We start from the raw sequence: 21766 nt of genomic DNA on the forward strand, positions 1-21766 counted from the left end.
TTCCAGGTGTTAACGAGTTTTGATAAAAAAAAAAAATGGGGCTTGTCTATGGAACACTCAATATCTGGTCACTCCTTAGTTGGAGAGGCATTATTTAAGATGGTGGATGTTAATGTTTAACCCACTTTTCTGAATAGCTGTTTTCTTGGGCTTTGTTTACTAGTTTGCTGTCGATCCTCAGATAACTGTAGTTTTACACTCGCAATGTATAATACACTTTACTTGGAAATACAGTTATTAATATGTGTTCAACAATGAGCGAAAATTTATTTAGGATAAAAGTGTTCATTACAAGACTAAGGTTATGAGAGACCACCGAAGTGAAGTGTGCTGTGAAAAGAACTGGAGGAATAACAGAACATACGAGTACATTTTCTAGCCTTTTTCTTGTTCATTTCGATACAAATAAAATGGCATTCAAATAAAACTTAATTTGTGGTCGGGGCAACCGGCTATTCAATTTTAATCATAGATAAAAAAAGATATGTTATTTCAAACATTTTAACCAGAGGTGCGTTTAAATTTTCGCAGTTCTAATTCAAAAAGAAAACTGAAGATGAAACGCAATAGCTTCAAAGGATTCTTTGCTTAGAAAGTGACCATCCTTAAAATTAGTTAAGGAAACTGTGGGAGTACTGAGAAGCGTAAAATTAATTGTCATGAGTGTTCATGGTGAAAAAATAAAGATCTATCTATATTTACATCTTTGTCATTAAAGACATTATTCATTGAGTTCATTATGATTCTCTGATTAATTACTGCATGTCCACTGTATAATAGTTTTACGTAGGTTATCTTAAATTCAGCCATAGAACTTGAGTATAAAATATAAGAATACTTTTTACCGGTCACCCGTTTTTATACTACGGTAATTTTTACCTTCATTTATCCTGCTATTGTCATGAGAGAAATGATGAGCTAAATTACTATTGGAATATTTCTATTTTCTTTTTAGCAAAGATTGAATCAAGTGATCAAGTCTCAAAGTTTCCAATTTGCATAAAAGTAAATTTCTTCTCGTGTTTTATCCCAGTCACCCTCCCACCTCTCTCTCTCTCTCTCTCTCTCTCTCTCTCTCTCTCTCTCTCTCTCTCTCTCTCTCTGTATATAATATAGAAGATAATATGACATCAACGAATTTCATATCTCTCAACTGATATAAGACGGAAATCATGAAATTTGGGACGTTTGGAATCTCACGACAAAAGCTATTGCAAAAGGTATCCTATCGTAATTGTCTGGCTATACCAGTGTTCGAAGAAGATTCAATATAACTCAATATGCATGTGAATTGAGCTAAGGAAAAATTTGCTAAGGTATAGGTTTATTTTTATATCTAATTTTACTATATTCGTAATGATTAAGTATTATATGGATGAGAGAGAGAGAGAGAGAGAGAGAGAGAGAGAGAGAGAGAGAGAGAGAGAGAGAGAGAGAGAGAGGATCATTCTCACAAAAAACTAAAGAAGTATGGTCAAGATGCCGTAATTATATCCGGTCTGATCTGTTTCTCTGTTTTTAGAATATTCTACTTTTGATCTGATATCCGAAATATAGTTTCCTTTTGCTAACTTTGAGAAAAATTATCTTAAAAGTTTCTATTAAATCTCACGTCAAACCTGCAATATTCTCGCGTTTTGATATATTCAATGGTCCTTTCACATCTGGCACCTATTAAATATCGTTTAGCAATCATTTTGCGCCCTTTTATTCAAGTCAGCTACTTTGCGCATCTTGCTTCCATCAGTGCATTGTCTGGGAGAGGTCAAAGATTTTCAGTGGCTGGATCTGCTTCAGAAAAACTTGAATTAATCCCCGTCACAGGACATCATGCTGCCTCGCCCGTCCATGTTTGGTATAATGTCTTCCTCCTTCGGTAATTCAATGGTTTGTCTCCCTCCACTTTAGCAGTTCCTCATTGGACGGATGGGTACCGTTCTCAGCTAGCACTCTGCTGGGCTCGCGTTCGATTCTCCGACCGGCCAATGAAGAATTAGAGGAATTTATTTCTGGTGATAGAAATTATTTCTCCTATAATGTGGTTCGGATTCCACAATAAGCTGTAAGTCTTGTTGCTAGGTAACCAATTGGTCTTAGGTTCTTAGCCACGTAAAATAAATCTAATCCTTCAGGCCAGCAGACCTAGGAGAGCTGTTGATCAGCTCAGTGGTCTGGTTGAAGTAAGGTATACTTAACTTAACTCCGGTTTAGCAGTCGCTCAAAGACCTCGAAACAGAACCGAACAACTTCCTCTTTTCTCTTAAAAGTCATTAATCCTCCTGCTCGAGAATTGTTTCCTTCCCCTAACAGACAAGCCCTGGAATCCTCTTCCTATTTCATTTTTTTATTGTTACAATATTCCAGCACTGGGAGACGGGTCTCCCTCTTCTTTGTAGTTAACCTAAGATTTTTTAATGTATAAGCAATCTTTCTTATTTTCTTCGGACCTGGCTACTTCAGCGTATGATATTGCCCATTCAATTGGATTTCCTTTTCAATGGTAGAAGCTTCAGATTCCGTTACGCAAATGGTTATCTTCAGTCTCTTGTTTTCCTGACCACACGTTATATAGCATACGTAAAAAAAGAAGAAAACACTGCCTTCAGTTACTATACTTAAGCTGCTTTATCTAAAATGAGAAGAAAATGAGGATATAATAGGTAAGATTTCGAGGCTCACTAACAGATGACAAATATTCACCCATATATATATATATATATAAATATTATAATATATATATATATATATATATATATATATTTATTTTATTTATTTTTTTATTACTGAATAGAAAGATTGGAAAAAATGTTGGTTATATATATATATATATAAAATTACTTTAGAGGGAAAAAATGGGTTTATCTTTACAATCTTTCATCTCTGGGAGGACATCAGCTGAGTAATCAGAGAAAAGTAAATAAATTGCTGATGTGATGTAGAGGTGTTAAGGAAGAGGACACGGCTAACACAGACCATATCGAATGATGAAGTAAATAAAATAGAATTTTTCGAGTTTTGAAATCTGCCTTTTTTCTTGGCGATTTTTTTCAAAACCAGTCGTCGTAAAAAAAAAAAAATTCAGAAGTCACGTAGACATGAATGATTTACAAATTTCGTGAATGTTGTAAGATGTTCAGTGTACTACAGACTTAGTGTGTGGTTAGTGAAAAGTCTGTCTACAATCATTTTCATATATCACCTCTGTAGATACATATATACACCTCAAGTGATTCATATGTATCGCTTTTATTTCCCGTATCAAAAGTATCAAAGACGTTTTTGATAATAGATAATGAAGATTCGATAGGGAGGCTTCCTGTATACAAAGCGTGCTCTCTACACCCTTTCACCGAAAAATAATCATATATAAAAAAACTTTAATATACAACCTACCATCATTAAAACACCATGATTATTATTTCTCTCTCTCTCTCTCTCTCTCTCTCTCTCTCTCTCTCTCTCTCTCTCTCTCTCTCTCTCTCTCATCCAAGACAATGCTCGGAGTTAACCGATCTGATCTAACTAAAATGTTTAAAATATTGTCCTATATATCGTAAACTTTTCCAATGAGACAAAAAACTTTACCATAAATAATTAAACATTTGTTTTTATAATAAGTGCAATTGATGAAATAAAGCCATAATTTTACTTCATATCATTAGTGTAATATGGTAATTGAACAGAAAATCCTTTAATATAAGCAGGTAGAGATTTGTGTGTTGAATCCTCCAAATCAGACTTATGTTATTTACACCAATGACGGCAAAGTCTAATTAATCCTCTAGCAAAGGCATTAAACAGAATATTAATCAGCTTTGAATAATCATACTCTGCTCAGTATTCCTCTTATTAAAAACATAATTTCAATTTCCACAAGGCTTCATGCCTTTTATCGAAGGATTTACTTGATATTCTCTTCGATGTGAAATTCAATAGGAATATAAATTGTATAACAATAGTCACTGTCAATGAGTCTGCTAGTCTGTCTCCATCTATCGAGTCAATAAATATCAAGGAAAGTGTTAAAGTATATTTAATGTTAAAGTACATTTACCATGATTAAGTGGCTAACTTCCTGAACTCAGCAACGCCTAGAAGAGTATTATTTTTTTTCCTGATCGACTCTTTCTAAGGATGAGAAAAAAAGCTTCCTTTCTGCGGAGGGTATCACAAGACTTAGGCCTATGGCTTATCACAACCAGCCCTTGGGAAATTATATTACGCAGAAATGTACCTAAACCAAAGGACAGGTTCAAGTTAGGGCCGGGCAGATGCATATATTACAATTCCCCTTGGGTTTAACTTATTCTCAAGGAGTATTGAATTCGTTATTATGTGATAACTGTAAGTATATAATCGTGACTGTGTATAAGTGACAACTTCATGTGCATACACACACACACACACACACACACACACACACACACACACATATATATATATATATATATATATATATATATATATATATATATATATATATATATATATATATATATATATATATATATGTGTGGCTGTGTGTTTGTGTGCAATTATACAGACACATACACACACACACACACACACACACACACACACATATATATATATATATATATATATATATATATATATATATATATATATATATATATATATATATATATATATATATAACACGTATCCTGATGGACAATTAAGATTTGCTCTTCTTGTACATATTTATTTCCAGACGTTTAGTAATTTTCATATATAATTACATCTTCAAGGTTCTGAAATAGATCAAAACAACACATAATTAGCATAAAACTCAAAAATGAAAATTTTTACGCTTAAATTGTACATTTAAAAAAACCAATAGATATCAAAATTCGCAAAGCACTGGACCAACCTTCCACCAGGGTAAAAGAAACATAAGTGGAAGGGAAGTAGAAACTAGAAAAATAGAAAAGAAGAAAATCCACCTCAAGAGTCCTTATTTGATCAATAAGGACTCTAAAATGGGTATTTCATGGGTGTTGGGTGTTTTTCCGATGACAGGCAGCAGACTCACGAACCCGGAACATTCCAATACAGTATAAGAGGTCACGCTAAAATCTGTAAAACATACATTGAAAATAAAGATTTTAAATCACATGCAACAATGACCCTGGGAAAATGTAGACTTTATGAAAAGGGGAAATTTGCATACTCCATCAAAAAAATCAATGGAACAATTAAAACTAATAAGGCAAGTCTTTAAGGCAGTCCAGTTGACACGTTTAGGGAAGGAAAGGATTGTTTCATAAAGCTGGCACCTGAGTTGCAGTTGACGGTAAGAGATGTTCCTACTGAAATTTTAACATTATTAACATTAGGTGAACGGCGATCCTCTTGGAAAGTCGAGTCGTAGTCATACCGATGTACGAATGGCACCGTCCATTCTCAGGGAAGATATTTGGCAACCCACTCCTTTCTTCTTCATGGGAGCTTCGCTAGCGACAGGGCTTTTCCTCATGTAGTACTGGGCAGCCTTCCGAATCTTATAGCAGTTCATGAGGTCGACTTTTTTGCTTGCATCGGTGGGTTTTAATTGGGCGTCGATGATATTCTTCAGGGATGCCTCGAATTTCTTATACTCGGTGAATTTTGGACAGCTGCTGTAAGATTTACCTCCTGCTACAAAGAAACTAATTCGAGTGATTAAGAAACTACCATACAAACTGAATGGCATCAAACTGCCATACCGTTCAATAAAAAATAAAATAATAATACTGAACTGTTATCTGTTGCACGATAATTATTTTAGGATAATCCGTTGGCATATAATATAATTTCTTTCAATTAAAACCACAGTTGTGCTTTATAAGCCTCTTAATTCAAGCCGGATTTAATATTTGCACATTCAGAAACTATGTTTTGATATTATAAATGTTGTTATTGTTGATTAGATGATGATGATGCTATTTTTGTTGTTCCCATTATCTGTTTTGATGACATGTTACTTTTATACTATCATTAAAAATTATTTGGAATCTTTCGGGTAGTTTAAGTGCCAATAATTAATAATACTAGGTAGCAGTGATAATTAAGGTTACCATTAAGTTAAGTATATCTTAGTTTAACCAGACCACTGAGCTGATCAACAGCTGTCCTAGGCCTGGCCCGAAGGATTGGATTTATTTTGCGTGGCTAAGAACCAATTGGTTACCTAGCAACGGGACCTACAGCTTATTGTGGAATCCCAACCACTTTATAACGAGAAATGAATTTCTATCGCCAGAAATAAATTCCTCTAACTCTTCATTGGCTGGTCCGAGAATCGAACGCGGGACCAGCTTAGTGATAGCGAGAACGATACCAAACCGTCCAATGATGCAAGCAATAAAAAACTAATAATGGTAACATTCCACTCTCTCTCTCTCTTTAGTCTCTCTCTCTCTCATCTCAGTTTTCTCTTTCATCGAAATTCCAAAAAACTGTCTCACAGCATCATTTATTCTTTGTGAGTCGTCATACCAGTCAAAACAAGTAGTTTTGAACTAATCGAAAATTATATCCATTTTCCATTAGTGTTGATTAACAGCATTATTGTTGTGACTTTAAAATAAGTCTGTGTTTAAGCGGAGGAAGGATTATATCGAAGAAATCTTCCTAAATCCAGGATAATCCAAGATTTCATCTCGTTAATCCATTATTTATCAATTATTTCTGACTATATAACAACGTTTTAGAAATTACCAGTGGACATTCCTTTTATTTCAATTTATTTAGTTTATTAGTCTCAAATATGATAGAATTTGCTGCATTGTGGGAGAAAATCTCTCTCTCTCTCTCTCTCTCTCTCTCTCTCTCTCTCTCTCTCTCTAAATTAACGCTAAATGGTTTTAAAGGAAAAAAGGACATGTGCATAAGTCTATTTGTTCTATGTCCTCTAATTTCGTTCCGAGTGTGTTAATCTAAAAGCAAAATTTATTAACGTTCAGAAACTATTTATCTTGAGTTTAATGAAGAGTGTCATCATGTGAAAATCCAACAGGCAAAACATTTAATATATAAGAAATATTTAAGAGATATATATATATATATATATATATATATATATATATATATATATATATATATATATATATATATATATATATATATATATATATATATATATATATATATACATACACACACACACACACACACACATTAGACATATATATATATATATATATATATATATATATATATATATATATATATATATATATATATATATATATATATTCACACACACAAATAAATAATCCTGATGGACAATTAAGATTTGCTCTTTCTTGTACATATTCATTTCCCCGACGTTTAGTAATTTTCATATATAATTACATCTTCGAGGCTCTAAAATAGATCAAAACAACACATAATTAGCATAAAACTCAAAAATGAAAATTTTTTACACTTAAAATCACACATTTAAAAAAAGAGATATTAAAATATTAGAATTCCAACTCTTCCACCAGAGTAAAAGAAACATAAGTGGAAGGAAAGTAGAAACTAAAAAATAGAAAAGAAGAAAATCCACCTCAAGACAAGAAAAGGGGAGTGGCTGTTGACTGAGTGTTTAATGGGGGAACAAGTTATTTGATCAATAAGGACTCTAAAATGGGTATTTCCTGGGTGTTGGGTGTTTGTCCGATGACAGGCAGCAGACTCACGAACTCGGAACTTTCCAATATAAGAGGTCACGCTAAAATCTGTAAAACATACATTGAAAATCAAGATTTCAAATCACCTGCAACAATGATCCTGGGAAAAAATGTAGAGACTATGAAAAGGGTAAATTTGCATGCTCCATCAAAAAATTCATGGAACAATTAAAACTAATGAGGCAAGTCTTTAAGGCAGTCCAGTTGACAAGCTTAGGGAAGGAAAGGATTGTTTCATAAAACTGGCATCTGAGTTGCAGTTGACGGTAAGAGATGTTCCTACTGAAATTTTAACATTATTAACATTAGGTGAACTGCGATCCTCTTGGAAAGTCGAGTTGTAGTCATACCGATGTACGAATGGCACCGTCCATTCTCAGCGATGATATTTGGTAAACCATTCCTTTCTTCTTCATGGGAGCTTCGCTAGCCACAGGGCTTTTCCTCATGTGGTACTGGGCAGTCTTCCGAATCTTATAGCAGATCGTGAGGTCGACTTTTTTGCTTGCATCGGTGGGTTTTACATGGGCGTCGATGATATTCTTCAGGAATGCCTCGAATTTCTTATACTCGGTGAACTTTGGACAGCTGCTGTAAGATTTACCACCTGCTACAAAGAAACTTATTCGAGTGATTAAGAAACTACAACACAAAGTCATTGGCATCCAGACTGCCATACTGTTCAATAAAAAATAAAATAATAATACTTAACTGTTATCTGTTGCATGATAATTATTTTAGGATAATCCGTTGGCATATAATATAATTTCTTTCAATTAAAACCACAGTTGTGCTTTATAAGCCTCTTAATTCAAGCCGGATTTAATATTTGCACATTCAGAAACTATGTTTTGATATTATAAATGTTGTCATTGTTGATTACGATGATGATGATGCTATTTCTGTTGTTCACATTACCGGTTTTGATGTCATGTTATTACCATACTATCATTAAAAATTACTTGGAATACGTCCATTTATTTCATTACGTAAATTAAACTTGAATTAGAGGGAATACAGAAATGTAAAAGTCATGCTTGAGAACAAGAGATAGATACTTAATTATTTCCTACCATCATACATCTTGAAAACAATGAAATCACGCTGATACGAAAGCAAGTGGCTTCACTTCTCAAATTAATGCTGTTTCAGAGAAGCAGAATGAAGTTTGCTTATCTGGATTTCCTCCTCCTCCTCCTCCTCCTCCTCCTCCTCTCTCTCTCTCTCTCTCTCTCTCTCTCTCTCTCTCTCTCTCTCTCTCTCTCGTCCCCTCTTAGCATTTTTACATCCTTCCGAGTGTCTGTCAATTTTTTTTTATAAGTCGGATGCTGATATATTTCTTGATGAGGCAGAATTAATTACTCGGCATTAATTAATTGATCATGGGTATCCTTCGTCAATATTTATCACTGGGAAGAAATACACCACAGATCATATAAGGAATTAATATCCTGATCTTTACCTAGATTTCCTTTCTCTTCTTGCTCTTTGTTCAGTATTTATATTTATCTTTATTTTCTTGTCCAATTTTCACTGTTTTATATATTTTCCTAAAAAAATATCTATTAGAAGCAATTTACAATAGATTGCGTGTACGTTCAATGAATTGCTAATGCGGAGTTCATTATGCAGTATAATTAGATCGAAAATGACAGTATCTATCGGCGAGATGGAACATACTTTGGAGAATCACACAAAGGAATAGATATATTAATTTTTACTTAAATTCCCGTTCTATCCTAAGCTTTTTTCAGTATTTATATTTTCCTTTTTTTCTCCTTTATCTTTAACTGTTCTTAAATTTTTTTTCGTAAAATAAAGATTATCCAGTGGATATAAATTATTGAGGCGAATGGATTTCTTGGATTATATTTGTAGCGCAGGTTCCAAGTATTACTTACAGTATACAGTATTAATTATGCAGTATCATGAGAAAAATTTAGATTTAATTGACTCAGTATGCAGCCAAACTTCCAATATCAACAGATATTCTGAACTGATGTAAAATTTTATGTTAAAGAAAAAATAATAAATATCATAATTAAGAAAGGGGAGTCACTTGCTGTGAAATTTATACTGCCACAGTATAGGTTGATAATTATGAAAGGTTTTTTCCTTATGAGCTATATCCGGTTGCTTATTTTCTCCACTTCCTTTTCACTGAGATAAATCTATTCAGGGCTTGAATTTTGATAAGTGAGAATACAGTGAGGCGGGACCTAGGTTTATAAGACATCCAATTTCATTTTACATTTTCTTTCCATATCGAATAAGTAATAAAATATTTGAAATGGAAACCTTAATTACCACTGCTACCTAGTATTATTAATTATTGGCACTTCAACTACCCGAAAGATATTTTTTTAAATCTCCTACCTTGCTGATGCAAGCAATAAAAAACTAGTAATGGTAACTTTCCACTGTCCCTCTCTCTCTCTCTCTCTCTCTCTCTCTCTCTCTCTCTCTCTCATCGAAATTCCACAGTATGTCTCAGATCATCATTTATTCTTTGTGAGTCGTCGTACCAATCAAAAAAAGTAGTTTTGAACTAATCGAAAATGACATCCATTTTCGATTCGTGTTGATTAACAGCATTATTGTAGTGACTTCACAATAAACCTTTGTTTAAGCGGAGGAAGGATTATGTCGAAGAAATCTCCCCAAATCCAGGATAATCCCAAGATTTTCTCTCGTTAGTCCATTATTCATTAATTATTTCTGACTATATTACAACGTTTTAGAAATTACCTACATTCACTTATTTTAATTTTTTTAATTTATTAATCTCAAATATGATAACAATTGTTGCATTATGAAGCTCTCTCTCTCTCTCTCTCTCTCCCTTTATCTAACACTAAAGGTTTTAAAGGAAGCAAAGGGCATGCGCATTAGTCTATTTGTTCTCTGTTCTCTAATTTCCTTCAGAGTGTGTTAATCTTAAAGCTAAATGCGTTAAAGTTTGAAACTGTTTATCTTAAGTTTAATGAAGATTGTCATCTTGTAAAGTCCAGTAGGCAATACATTTAACATATGAGTAATATTTAATATATATATATATATATATATATATATATATATATATATATATATATATATATATATATATATATATATATATATATATATATATATATATATATATATATATACATATATATATTCTTAAGAATTTGTCCCTCACTCATCTCGCAGCCAGTGAGTAATTTATCCTGTGATTCCTTTTCACCTTTCATTTGACTGTAGGGCCAAGAAAACATGGCAGGTGAGATAGGACAAAGCATATTTTGAACCAGAGAAAAGCAGTTAGAGCCAGTGTTTCACTCATGTAGGGGTAGCCTCCCACCTCAGCTGACCTGGGATAGACAATACAGGGACCCCCTTTCACCCCCATCACGTGATATGGGAGTAGCTAGGTCATTTTGGGCATGGGGGACATAGCCAGGCTGTGAGATAGATAGGAACTTAACATCTAAGTACTTAATCTTAAGGCCACTTTTTCTCCACTCCTTTGCTGGCTGTATGACTCTTTGCAGATCGACGGGCAAGCCTAGACTTCGAAGCAAACAACCGTGGAAGGGACGCACTGTTTTCCCAGGAAGAGACAGATGACTCCAGACTCCAGTCTCAGACGCAAGTCTGGCGCTTCCTTCCTTTTACGCTGGTGAAAACTAACTTCAGTAACTGGCCAAGTCACTTATGTTTAGCACACATATCTGCAGGCCAGTCCAGTCTGCAAATCTATGCCCCACTAGTTCTGACTGCCATCCAAATTTCGCAACCAGTCCTGGTCGCAGCCTGATTGCAAGAATCCATTGCCCACGGAAATCATCTTAATTAACTGATTGCCATTAGCCTGGAATTCACCCTTTCCAATGTACTATTGTCTGTGAATGAATTTTTAACATAACAGAGTCATTTCTTATAACAGAGATTGTTGTATCTGTGGCCCGTCCTATTTACATTGCGTATTTGCAAGTTACTGCATTATTGCTCTATCGTATGTAATTTATGTGTTTGTAAAAGGTTTGCATTTTACATTCTTTCTATGGTCTTGCATATTTGGCCCCAATCTCTGTAAATAAACCCCTTTTTAAGCTGTAAAAGAATTCAAATTCCAAATGGTGACCTTCATTATTTACGTAAATCCAGGAAGTTTCTATGGTGAGTTTCCCATAGTTGTTCCTTTTGTTCATAAACTTGGGACCCCCTTGGTACGCAGGCAGTCTCTAAAAATAAATTGTTCCAATTCCTTCCTACACCAAGGACCCAGTTTATGACTATATATATATATATATATATATATATATATATATATATATATATATATATATATATATATATATATATATATATATATATATATATATATATATATATATATATATATATATATATATATATATATATATATATATATATATATATATATATATATATATATATATATATATATATATATATATATATATATATATATATATATATATATATATATATATATATATATATATATATATATATATATATATATATATATATATATATATATATATATATATATATATATATATATATATATATATATATATATATATATATATATATATATATATATATATATATATATATATATATATATATATATATATATATATATATATATATAAAAAATTCTGACACATTTGTTAATTTATGTGTTTGTTTCCTTGTATGCACACTGGAGCACGCAATCAAGTGTTAATTTAGTAGTGTCCTCCCACTCCATTTCCTTTTCCCTCCCCTTTCCATCCCCTCCCCTCCTCCTTCTTCCCCCCCCCTTCCCCTCCCCTTTCTCCTCCCTCCCCTTCCCCTCCCCTCCCTTCCCTCCTCCCCCTCTCCTCCCTTCCCCTTTTCCATCCCCATCCTCCTCCTATCCTCTACCCTTTCCCCTTTCATTCTCCCCTCCCTCTCCCCTTCCCTCTTCCCTCCCTTTTCCTCTTCCGTCCACTTCCCCCTCTCCTTCCCTCTTCCCTCCCTTCCTTCCCCTCCCCTTCACTTTTCCTTCCCTCTCCTTCCCCTTCCCCCTCCCATCCCCTTCACCCTCCTACTCCCCTTCCCTTTCCTCCTCCCACCCCTCATCTTTCACCCAACCCATCCCCCTTCAGTCTTCCCTCCCCCTCCCTCGTAAACAGGGCTGGTGCTGCCAGTAGACTTTGTAACTAATGTGGTATGTATATAAACCATGGAATGTTGATGTCTCTCTGTGCTGTTTGTTGCCAGAGAATTTCAGATCGTTCATGTAATCATATCCTTTCAATTTCTCGTACTTAATCAATATAGCTTAGAAGAAACATAGTAGTACATTTATTATTATTATCATTAATGTTCCCACTGCTATTTTTTTGGTATTTTTGATATATATATATATATATATATATTTTTGATATATATATAATGATATATATATATATATATATATATATATATATATATATATATATATATATATATATATATATATATATATATATATATATATATATATATATATATATATATATATATATATGATATATATATATATATATTTATCACAAACGGTAAGCTACAAATGTACCCAATACCCAATTCCCTCTTAAATCGCAAATAGTACCGACGGGGAATTGTACTTGATACGTAGTTCGTCACCGAGAGGATTCGATCCACCACCAGATATGGCCTCCGACTTCATTGACCACTTTGTGTGTGTGTGTGTGTGTATAATTTCTATAGCAGAAACTAGGGATATCAAATACAACAGAGGAAATGGCAACGCGAAAAGTGAAATAGCGGTGTACAAAAACTTTTACCTTTATTCTACGGCAATTTCAACTTGTCTTTGAGCACTGGGGACAAAAAATTTAATACCAATTCCCCAGAGAATAACCTTTATTAGTCAAATTGATTTGATTTAGTTTTTTATGAAGATATATAACACATTTCTGGTTTTCTCAAACTCCTTGAAGACACGGATCATGATGAACAGCATTTTTTTTTTCTGGTTACTTCCGATCGAAAACAATAGCAGATAGAAGAATTTACAGACTATCTCTCTCTCTCTCTCTCTCTCTCTCTCTCTTGTACACACACACACACACACACACACAGATACATATATATATACTCACGCGCGTGCTCACACACAAAACACACAAGCACAAACGTACACGCCTTTCTTTATAGCTTAAAATAGAATAATATGCGATCTTTGTCCCCGTGACATTACCCATATCTCATTGTATTGACAATATTTCATATTTTGGGGGTTTCACAAATTTGTGTTTATTCACGACAATTATGATCTGTGATAAAAAAATATTAAATGCAGTTAAAATTTCAGTGGTGGCCAGAGTTAGAAAATAGATATATAAGAAGCTTTCTGAGTATTCCTTATTTATACATTGAATAATTTGTTTTTGAAGAAGACACTATTCATAGACCCTTGTTAGGGAAGATTCCAATTTAAAGCCTCGCTATAATTTTATTTTCCACTGGAGAGTGCTCGTTTTCGTGTACCTACTGAGTGGACTGGAAATGAAGAACAAAGTTATCAGAGTCAAGTGTAGGAGGCAACCTGTTCAGAAAAATGATTTTTCTCATACTTTGATGAAGCAGCGTTATCATTTTTTTTTAGAAGATTTTTAACGAGTGTTTTACCAAAACAGTGTTATGGTTTCGTTATATTGAGGATTTTTTCCGTGCATGGCCTTTAAACGAAGGTGTACGTGTTTTTACCAAAGTTATAGTCACAGGTTCCTTCTATAAAATTTATCGTTGAAGGAGAGAGAGAATCAGTTCCACTTTTTTTTTTTTTTAGTTATAAATGTTTTTATGGGTGTGGCCGCACAACGTACTACCTTTCTCTTACCTGAGATAATTCTGCTTCTAAAGGGGGGGCTACACTTGTAACTAGATTAACAGGAGTCAAATTAAAGTTAAGTTAAATGGATCTTAAGGGAAAATCAGTGTTTCACTTAATAACTTATAATTACACAAATCAGAAGAAACTTACACAAGAACTTAAATCACCAGCTGTGTCAATGTAATTACGTAAAGTAACAAGGCAAAATGGTGCCACTAGCAATTCAGATATGCTCTGAGAAAAACTCTAAGATTAAATTAAAAGTAATCAGAATCTTGCAGTGTATGTAAAATAAATAAATCAATCTTAAGACTTCAAATCTTGAAGGACTCTTCTCAAAGTTGGTAGTTGAGGGGAAGAGGCACCGTGGGAGCAGGCAAGTCCACAGCAACCCGAATGCTGAATGCTGAAGGCTGAGAGGGAGAATCATTCAAATAAAAAAATGGTATGCAAACTGGAGAAACACTAATGTTTTACGTTACACAAGAAAAGATTACACCACTTCGCATAGGCTCTGAAGGAGATTGCAAGAGACTGAATATCAGAGAGTAGCTGCAATGTAGTAAAAGAACATGTGCCGAACAACTTCCAAACCCACACTTTACCTTAGTCCTTGGACGAGACGTCTTGAGATTAAGCCAGACTTGTATTTGATACAGGAGTCTTATGGAGGGATCGGATCCACTCAACACAACAAAAAGTAACTGTGTGGGGAAAGGTGGGGGTGGGGTTGGCGGAGTGCCAACCGACGAGCAGTCTGTCTGTGTAGCTGGCGTGTCACGAACTGACCGGGACCTCTGGCTTGACCTCCTTATATGCCCCCGGTTTCCGCCTTTTCTCCAGCTGGCTGGCTTGGGTCAAACATGGGCGAATCCCGTTATTCGGCTGGTGATGCCCAATGTCCATGCTTTCGGTTCGTGCCTGGAGAAGGAAGCGTACGGCAGCGTAAAGGGTTTGGCAGTGAGGGATACAATGGAGGTGTCGTTAAAGTTGGAGAGCGGCGGAGAGAACTAAGCGTTATGGATAGCGAACTGCAAATGGGCTAGGGGTGTCCCTTCAACTCCTGTTTTCGACCTGCGTGGTCTGACTTGAATTTCTATCACAAAATGCATTATTTTATATGCAGAGAGCTTGTTGCGAACACTCAAATTGAAGAATGTCCGTAGCAATGTACATAGACAAGGTTGTTGTTTGAAATTTTATATTTACATAAAACTCACTAATGTATCATCTCACACTCATTTCATTCTCATCACCTTTAGAAAGTCAAGTTATCTCTTTCTTTCTTCCATGTTTTTAAGAGCACTACGAGTTTTTTTTTCGCGAAATTTTGGACGAAGAGTTCTCGAAGGTATGTGCCATTGCTGTTTCTTTGAAATTTCCAAGTATTTAGTTGGGGTAGCTTTAAAAAAAAGCCAAAAGAAATTATGCTGTTGGCAATGTACAGACTTTTAAACAGGATAGTATATTAATTTTACCATTCAAGGACAGATTTTTCTTTTTACCGAGGATTTTGAAAGAATTCAGTGTTTATGTTTTTAAGAAATTAACTATTAACTTCATTTTAATAAAGACTTCCCCATTTGATAACGTAGACTGTATTTATGAAATTTCATGTAAATATTGTTATAAGAAATATATCGGCCAAAGTGGTAAAATGCCGGCATCCAGAATTAGTCAACATACTGTAAGCATATTGTTTGCGTAGGATATATGTCTAATGCACTTTTGGTTCCTTATGAATAATTATAATTATTCCATTGACTGGAAAAATGCTAAGGAGGTGATATTTTGCAAAGACATAGATAAAAGAAATATTATAGAATCGAGTATAAAAAGACTCATGGCAGATTTTATTTAAATACTAGCAAGGGTTTATATCAAATAGTTGGTTGTATTATGAAGTCTTGTTCAGCGATTAAAAACTTTTAATTTCCTTTTTACCCGTTTTGTTTTTACGGCCACTTTTGAATTCAAGTGTGATTTCTTGGGTTGTGGGCTTGTTTGCTCGTGTACACTGTTTTTAGCTGTTGTTTATTCGTTTTTTCTCTTTGTATGTTCACTTTTACTTTTTGAGGTCCCTACGCTGTCTTTCATTTTGTACTGTACCTTTAAGAAATTTATATATCAATAAACGAAAATTCAAGGTATTTATGCAGTGATTTAGTCACCTGGTCCTTGTGACGGTTGGCATGTTTTGCATTAGTGAAAAACCATCTTGTTCCAAAGGGCTGAATAACCTAGTGATTGTTTGTTATAACAACGAAGGTCAACACATCAGATTTAACAATTATATAACGTGTTTTACTTCAGTTGTCAGTATAACAGATATAATTCAGCAATATCTTTCATATCTTTTTTTAAATAGTTTTATGTTTTTTTTTTTTATGAAGCCTAAAACTCAGACTCATATGACCCTGCGGTCGAATTTTCCTTCCGCTAAGAGGCTTTACATATTGTTTCCCGGATGTTTACAGCCTCGTACCTTAATATCTTCGGGACATAAGTATCTTTCGCCTCATTTGTATTAGGCATCACTTCATGACGGGCCTCTTTTTATCTTTAATGTTTACTTTCCTTTTTTTTATTTTAAGTATGTGGTTACACGTCTCAATTGACCACCTTATGAAAAACATGAGTTACGTTCTTTCAAGAAGAGGAGAGTCTTAAGTCAATAGATAAACATCATAGTGTTTCAAATCCTAAGTTGAGTAATTAAGAATATTCATTATGATAAACTAACGACATTATGCGTGGCATATATGTTTATTTGCTTATTTATTGGTATCTCACTGTAATATTTCATAAGAAAATTTAGTAACTACATTTACTAAATGTATACTACACCAGTGCTGGGAAAGAGATGAAATAATGGCTAGTTATTATGATAATAATTTTTGGGAATTGCTCCCAAACCTTAGATTTTCTTGTGAGAATGCTGTTTCAGGCTATTTTCCTTTCGCTTAAAGGGCTTATTCAGACATACAAGATGTAAGACGTACCAGTGGGAACTGTATTCAGAGAAATAATTAGTAAAAGACATCATAGTGATTATTAAAGACTCCTTAATTTATTTACTGACAAAGTCAGTGTGGCTGGAGTTGTAGGTTGGTGGAAGGGGGGAGGGAAGGACGGAGATTCAATTACAAAAGAAGCTTACGCGTGAGAATGAGTAAACAGTAATCAAAATGAGAAAAAATTAGAACATCATAGTATTCCTTTCTTATGTTAATTCATTTTTCTCTTCAAGTCACGTAAATAATTATTATTCTTCCCCTTTTTCTTGCTACACGTCAGTTTCTTAATGAGAAAGTTTCCAGATAAATGTTGTGGAGTATATTCATATGAATTAAAAGTATTAATTTTACAAGAAGGTTTTTTTGTTTAAACATGTCAATACCAAATAATGATTTCATTTTTTTTTTTTTTTGTGTGAAAAGTATTATTTCTTATAACGAACACACTTGTCTACGTTTTTCGTGATAAGAAAACGATGAGTTGGCATTACACCTTTCTTGCAAAAATTTAATTTCTTAACTATTTTTGACATTTGAGTCTCCACTTTATTTTAATTTTTGGTTATTATAGTTCTCATTTTCCACTTTTCTCAAGAGACTTAAGTCCTTGCCCTATTAACTTTTCTTAACATTTCAGTTCTTAATTTGGAGACTGAACTTTATATTTTTCCAAATTTCTAAAATATGAAACTTTTGAGACGTTTCAGATTTGTACATATTGTTTATTCTAAAAAAAATCCAGTCATCCGGAATCAGCAATCTTGACACAAAAAAATTTTTGTGGTTACTTTATTCGGAAATCGAACAGCAGGTTACCATCAGGAACTCAACTTATAATGGTTTTATCAATGTTTGCCTGGAATGGTAGGACTTTCATTTTCAGTAAAGAAATGGAGGTTTAATTCAGAGATGATATAAAATGAATAAAGACAGGTTTCAGTGAAACAATTCTTTAGAATATTTTTTTCATAAACTTTTCCTTTTCAGGAGCTGTTCCAGAAGAACTTCTTTGTATTTATAATGATGAATGTATCCTGTGGAATTTTTGTCAGCGTGAATTGAGGAAATCTCATAATCCTCACTCTTTTTCTCGTCTCACGTTTATCAGATCTATTTTTTCTTTGTCAGATATTTTCACTTTTTAATTGCAGGACAAAAAGTTTACATTTTATTAACTTATATATTTTATTTTGCATGGATCCGTGACACAAAGTGATTTTACACCCAAAATCCATACAAGTAACGTTGCTTAAGGTTCTCAAGGTGTGCTTAGTTCATCCTGGTTATTACTTTTACGCAGTATCGTGATTAGAATCCTCCCACTGCAGTACACTCTTATATATAAGGTATGACCAATATGGATTTTAGCAAACATATGTTGGGGCTGGGGGGAGAGGTTGTAAGCTCCATGTCCTGTTGGATAATTAAGGGACATAGGTGCTACAAGCATCTGGATTATTTTAGTGGTTACCCACCATCCTTCCGAAACCAGTTACAATATTGTTTACAGCATGATAAGGTCTATACTGGCACACTCTTTTGTAGGACAGCTCCACAATTACATTAAATTTACAGGTCAGAGCAGAGGCCAGCTAGCCTTGCTGAGGGGTCCTCACTCGTTAAATCTTTAACCACCCGCCGTTACTTTGGATTTATGGAGATATGTCAGCTTTGTACCCAGCCTAACCATTCACCATCAAGGGAGATGTCATCTTGGAACACAACTGAGTAATCTCGTTATAGATTTTCGAATGTCGTTAGTTAGGATCTTTCCGGCATCACTGTACTGTAAGTGCAATGGTTAAATATGGCGACGAGCATTGCTGATGTCGGTTACATTATACACGTGTGTCTCCCTGACCTCTCTGTAATTTATGAAGTTGTAAAAGCAGATTACCTTTTACCCCGACATCCATCATGATTGCATGTTTTTATTTGAGAATTTCAACCATTAAAACTTTTCAGTTCCTTACTTAATTTGTGCCAGGCACTTCATGACAACCATCAGGACTACAGTTTCTAGAGGGACAGGGTGGTAAAAGCACATCGACCAACCGACTCTGATCAACGAAAATGAGAACAAGGTATCACTCAAACTCCAGAGTGGAGGGGAAGGAGGGAGATGATAGAAAAGTACCGTACCACCACCTATGGAATGAATTGGAAAGGCTAAGGGAAATGCCAGGCGGGGGGGAGGTAGTGGCCGTAGTCTTCGCAGCATTAGGCACGAAACCAAATTGTAAGCCGAATTAACTAAGAGCTCATAAAGAAGGATATCTAGTAAGAAAATTAATAGACTCCAAAAGGAACCAAGATGGAATCTAAAATCTATAAACCACCAGTCTGGATAGACCGTGATAGACAAAAATCATAAATTAAGAGAAATGATAATGGTAATGATAAAGCAAGAAAACTTTAAATTTTAAAATCATTCTTTATTCAGGTTCGAAAATATTTACGCAGGCAAATATACCCGTAACTAATCGTTGTTGTAAAACCCAAGAGTTAACTCTGCGAAGTATTACAATCAAAGTTCCGGAACTGGTCACTTTTCGTCCCCTGACCAAACCAGTGTGCCTTGTACTCTGTCCTTCTAAGTTGTAAAGGGGGAAAAGGTTAAATTTATTTAGGTAGGGTAGCAGTAGGTAACTAGGGTTATTAAATATATTTTCCTTTGCCCTTCAGATTTAGAAACACGTTGCCCCCTCTTTTCGCTTATTTTCTTTAAGAAATTGTTTCGAGGTAGTGTATTGTTGTTGAAAACTGTTTTATTTCTATTTCTAGACTATTCCATAAGAATTATTTGCGATGTTAAAAAAAAATATGAAAGAAACATGGATGAAAGAAAAGAAACAAAAACTACGTAATTCACTCCTCTACACTAGGGAATATTTAGATTGTAAACAATTATACCGAAGGATAAATTATTAGTTCACTGTCAAAGCTTCAGTAAAATGGGATAACTTTTATTATGTATGCCGGTCAAAACTAGAAACGTAACTTCTTCAATTTTTCACTACGTAAAATCGAAAATCTGGACAATATTGTTATATGAAAATTTTACGTAGTCGTGTATAACACTTTAATTGTCATAATATATTGCAGCCGGGAATTCTGAGATTCCGGCCTTGTTCTAGCAATTATATTAATGAGGCGGCAATTTATAAACTAAAAGAAATAAACAGGGGAATGTAATGTCGCCAGAGAGATACCTTGATTAATTAAATACAGTTTATTTAAAAGAATTGGACAGCAAAACATACAGGATTAATTAAATGTAGATTAATAGAAATATTACAGTATTTAGGAATTACTTTACAGGGGGGAAATCTTGCCCCCAGGTAAGTAGAAGTTCTTGGAATGCTAGAGATTAGTTCCAGGTGTTTAATAAAGTTTATGCAATGGGATTTTGTGTTGATTCCTGGCACTTGGATCAGACAGGAAACTTGCAATCATCACAATGCACAGGTCATCGACTCCTCTAAGCAGAGGGATGACAGACGAGTGAAAATGCCCTCAAAATGCCTATCATATGGACAATAATAACAAGAGCGAGATTCGAGGAAGTTATTAATTCACTTATATATCACTATCACAGGGATAACTACTCATTAATTCACTAAGATTAACATAATTTCACTGTACTTGAAGGGAACACAGAAAGGAATAATAAAGATAAAAAGTTCGAGATAAAAGAATAAAATTAAGGGCGAACTCCTTGCACTCCAGATGCACCTTTTGCAATGTGGCAATTGCATAGCAACATGAGTGGATCTTCCTTCCAGCATCAGCGGTGGGCGGGCAGAATCAGTGATTGCTTCACTTCAGGACATCAGTGGAGAGCGGGCCACCCCTTGGATCAGCAGAGACAGGAAACCAAGGATTTCGAGAAAGGCAGGAAACAGGTGTTCTCCCCTGAGACAGATCAAAGGAAGGGAAGCAGACAGAATGCACCCTTGCACCCTGAACCTTCCCTCATACAGCTTAAAATGGTTTGTTTCTTTAAAACGGGAATCTCTCAGTTTTTTAGTGGGCAGAAGGCCTGATGTTTGTTATATATATATATATATATATATATATATATATATATATATATATATATATATATATATATATATATATATATATATATATATATATATATATATATATGTGTGTATGTGTGTGTGTGTGTGTGTGTGTGTGTGTGTGTGTGTATAAATATGTATGTA

Source organism: Macrobrachium rosenbergii, chromosome 55, assembly GCF_040412425.1.
Source record: "Macrobrachium rosenbergii isolate ZJJX-2024 chromosome 55, ASM4041242v1, whole genome shotgun sequence".
Lineage (NCBI taxonomy): Eukaryota > Metazoa > Arthropoda > Malacostraca > Decapoda > Palaemonidae > Macrobrachium > Macrobrachium rosenbergii.